Source organism: Bison bison, unplaced genomic scaffold, assembly GCF_000754665.1.
Source record: "Bison bison bison isolate TAMUID 2011002044 unplaced genomic scaffold, Bison_UMD1.0 scf7180017864354, whole genome shotgun sequence".
Lineage (NCBI taxonomy): Eukaryota > Metazoa > Chordata > Mammalia > Artiodactyla > Bovidae > Bison > Bison bison.
Window position 1 is genome coordinate 5,481,930 of NW_011494926.1, and position 4,108 is coordinate 5,486,037.

Sequence of the window (4,108 nt, forward strand, 5' to 3'; positions counted from 1 at the left end):
TTTTTTCATTCTGCACATTTTCTTGAATAGTGAGAGCTCCCCCCACCCCGCCTCCGCCTTCCCAACACAGGGCTTTCGATAGTAGTGCGAACAGTAACTGGCGTGAGGGGACACTTGCTTTTGTACATTTTGAGAAATCCACTTCTCTCGTTTGCATTGGTGCTTCAGGTGACCCTCGAGACTTGCCTTGGGTGGGGTTGGGGACACCCTCCCTTTCAGGTCCCCTGGACAGTGGAGTCAAGGGTGAGTCCAAATGCCCTTTCCCTCCCGGCTGGCGCCCTAGTCCCCGCCAACCCCAAGGGAGCCTTCCAAGCTGCCTAGCTGCCAGGGCAGGGAGTAGCAAGTTGCAGTGACCCGGGAGCGCACAATGCGGAATCAGGAAGAAGAGGAGAAAAAACGCTGCACTGGCTATCAATTTAGGGTAGAGCGGCCGCTACCGCTGCCGTGGGAGGAAAAGCTGCCAACCGCAACAGAAACGCCACCCTCGGATACCTAAGTGAGCATGTGTGCGACTCTGCGCACGCCTAGTGGCGCCGCTCAGTGACAACGGGATTCTTTAAAAATTATCCAGCTACCGGGTTTTGTGTGTACCCAGAAGGCTCGGGAAGGGGCCTGTCTGGGACCGAAGGGTTCTGTAAGGACCCAAGGGAAATTAAGGAACGGGTAAGGGGGAACTCGGAGACAGATGCTCCAGGTCAGTCTCCACTAGCTCTAAATGGACAGTGAGTGCACAGGCCACCTGAGCCTGAGCTGCAAATAGTTCTCTCTGCCAGCAACATTTGTTCATTCACATATTCATTCATTGAACCAATGTCTATTTCCCTGCTGCTTAGGGCTAGCGTCTGTGCTAGGAGGTGGGGATGAACTGGGGAAACAGACACAAGCATCATTCCAGTCCTTATGGAAAAGTCTAGTGTGTTCTGCTTTGTGTGTAACCATTTGTGAAAAGCCACCTGACAAGGTGAAGTCCTCCCACAATCTCCTGCAGTATTATTTTGACCTTGTTTCAAAGGATGCAAGTGAAAGTCACTCAGTCCTGTCCAACTCTTTGTGACCCCATGGACTGTGGAATTCTCCAGGCCAGAATACTGGAGTGGGTTGCCATTCCCTTCTCCAGAGGATCTTCCCAACCCAGGGATCGAACCCAGGTCTCCCACACTGCAGGGGGATTCTTTACCAGCTGAGCCACAAGGGAAGCCCAAGAATACCTGGAATGGGTAGCTTATCCTGTCTCCAGGGAATCTTCCCAACCCAGGAATCGAACCAGGAATCGAACCAGGGTCTCTTGTGTTGCAAGCAGATTTTTTAGCAGCTGAGCTACTAGGGAGGCCCCTTCAGAGGATGAAACTTGCCCGAAGACATACAAATAGCAGAGTCAGAACCCAAACTTTCCCGTGCCAGAGCCTTTTGGCTATCTCTCTGGCTCTTGCAACATTAGCCCTTAGAGCCGCTAGGAGTTCGACCTTTAACTCCACCAGCATTTAGCTGCCTCTGTTGTGTCTTGGCTCTCATCCCAGGGTTGGTAGTGGGGTGGGGGGATGGGAAGAGAGGATGGGAGAGGGGAGCAAGGAGCAGGACAGGCCGTTTCTGTTCAACACAGGTGGGTAACCATGGTGGAGCATCAGCACAGGGAATTTCACCTAACAAATAACTGCTGGATATCTACCATTCGCAAGGTTCTAGACCAGGTGCTAAGGAAGACATCAAGATAAACAAAAAACTCTGAAGGAGCTTATAAGATAGCTAAGGCAGCAAGATAAATACAAGATCTGTACAACAGAGCTACTCACATGACAAAAATACTATGATTTCTCATGCCTGTCCTTTGTCCTATGGCTTTATTATCCCACTTCTACTTATTTTTTTAAAATCAAAATGATATCCATTTATTATTCAAAGCCCCAGATAAAAAGGAATCCTTTAGCACTGTCTCCCCATAAAAACCAGAATTATTTTAATTTCTCCACTGCTTCCTTGTACTTCTCCAAACAGTAAACAGGGCTTGATTTTTTTTTTTTTTTCCTGCTAAAGAAGAACATTCAAAGAGGCTTAAGAGGCAGTAAGTACATAAAAGATATGTATACTTATGTGCTCAGTCATATTCGACTCCTTGTGACCCTTTGGACTGTAGCCCACCAGGCTGCTCTGTCCATGGGATTTCCATGGAGTGGGTTGCCATTTCCTTCTCCAGGGGGTCTTCGGGTCCCAGAGATTGACCCTGTGTCTCCTGTGTCTCCCGTTGAGCCACTGGGGAAACCAAAAGCACTGGGATATAAGACTTAAAAATGATTTCGTTGAGACTATGCAGTTAAGCAAACTCTTCGATGCATGATACAGGATGCTCGGGGCTGGTGCACTGGGATGACCCAGAGGCATGGTATGGGGAGGGAGGTGAGAGAGGGGTTCAGGATGGGGAACACATGTACATCCGTGGCGGATTCATGTTAAGTATGGCAAAACCAATAATGTAAAATAATTAGCATCCAATTAAAATAAATATATATTAAAAAACCAAAAGGATAAAATTTAATAGGAATCAGGGTGCTTTGGCACATATATTTCTAGAGCATTTACTTGGAAGAAGTTAGTAGAATAACTCTGAGAAGGCGATGGCACCCCACTCCAGTACTCTTGCCTGGAAAATCCCATGGACGGAGGAGCCTGGTAGGCTGCAGTCCATGGGGTCGCTAAGAGTCAGACACGACTGAGCGACTTCACTTTCACTTTTCACTTTCATGCATTGGAGAAGGAAATGGCAACCCACTCCAGTGTTCTTGCCTGGAGAATCCCAGGGACGGGGGAGCCTGGTGGGTTGCCGTCTCTGGGGTCGCACAGAGTCGGACACGACTGAAGCGACTTAGCAGCAGCAGCAGCAGCAGCAGTAGAATAACTGGGAAGAGGGGACTCAGCAAATATTACACTTATAGATAACACTGATAAGATCTTTGGTAGATATGACATTTGCTTATGTTACACAGTCTGTCACAGTTGTAGTTTCAGGTCATATTCAAGAATTATCTTTAGTAAGTCTGGGCTGAGAAAGATAAGCTATGAAGTTTCCACTGTCAAGAGATGAGTGCCCCCCTCTTAGGGTGAATGTGGAGTTAAAGAAAGAATATTTGAGAGAAGCACTACTGCATTAAGACTTAGCTCGGATATAAATGTTAAGAACAAGAACTTGGGAAAGACTTTGGCTTGTGAATACTCTCCTACCTGGGAGTTATAATTTCACAGAAAAAAAAAAAAAAAGAGGGTGCACCAAATTACTACCTGTCTTTGGTAAGTAAAAGCTATTTTTAACAGACTTAAATCCTAGTGACAAAAAACCCAAACTAAGACCACCAAAGATACTTCTAATTCGGCTGGCCTCCTTTGCCTTGAATTCTGACTTCAATCAGCACCATTCACAGTAAATCTTCCCGCTGGCAGCGCACACTTTGGGGAAAGAGAAAAGGAATACAGAACGATCATCCTCCGGCGGCGGGCACCGGGTCTGTCTTTCAGATCCCAATTCGCCCACCTGGATGGAACCCAGGTACCTGAAGCCGACAGGCTGGAGCTGACAGCCTCCCCAGCACTTTCCTGATTCTTCCTCAAGCTGCTAGTAAAACCCGGAGAAGTGGATTTTCCCCCGATCCCGCAAGCCTCTCCGGCCCCACACCCAATGCCCGGAGGCGGAGGCAGTGGCGGCGGAGAGGGGGTGGGGCGGGAACGGGGGGCCGGAGGGACTGAGCGTGCGCGAGGAGTGGCGCATGCCCAGTACGGCCGGCCGCTTCCCATTGCGGGTGGCTCCGGCGGTGGCAGCGGAGGCGGCGGCGGGTGCAGCGGCGGCACCGCCTCCTCCTCACACTCCCGGGGTGGCGGGGTTAGATGAGCGGCCCCAGTAGTGGCGAGGGCGGCGCGGGGGGGAGGAGGAGAAGAAGGAGGAGAAGGAGGAGGTCGCTGTCTTTGTAGTCTCAGCTGCTGCGGGAGCGAGAGGCCGCCGCCGGAGCCGTCGTCGTTGGAAAAGGGCTGTGTGTGCGCGCGCGTGTCTGCCTGCCCGGCCCGCGGGGACGAGGCGGCGGCGAGGAGGATGATGTGCGCAGCTACCGCCTCTCCCGCCGCCGCC

General features: G+C 50.6%; 1 long non-coding RNA gene across 1 annotated transcript in view; it reads right to left on the reverse strand.

The window, feature by feature from the left end:
- Positions 1-3,660, reverse strand: part of LOC104999567 — a 145,673-nt gene extending 142,013 nt beyond the window's left edge. The window contains exon 1 of the long non-coding RNA XR_826616.1: positions 3,540-3,660. This is a non-coding gene — a long non-coding RNA (uncharacterized LOC104999567). The remainder of the gene's footprint in view (positions 1-3,539) is intronic.
- Between the last annotated feature and the right edge of the window lie 448 nt (positions 3,661-4,108).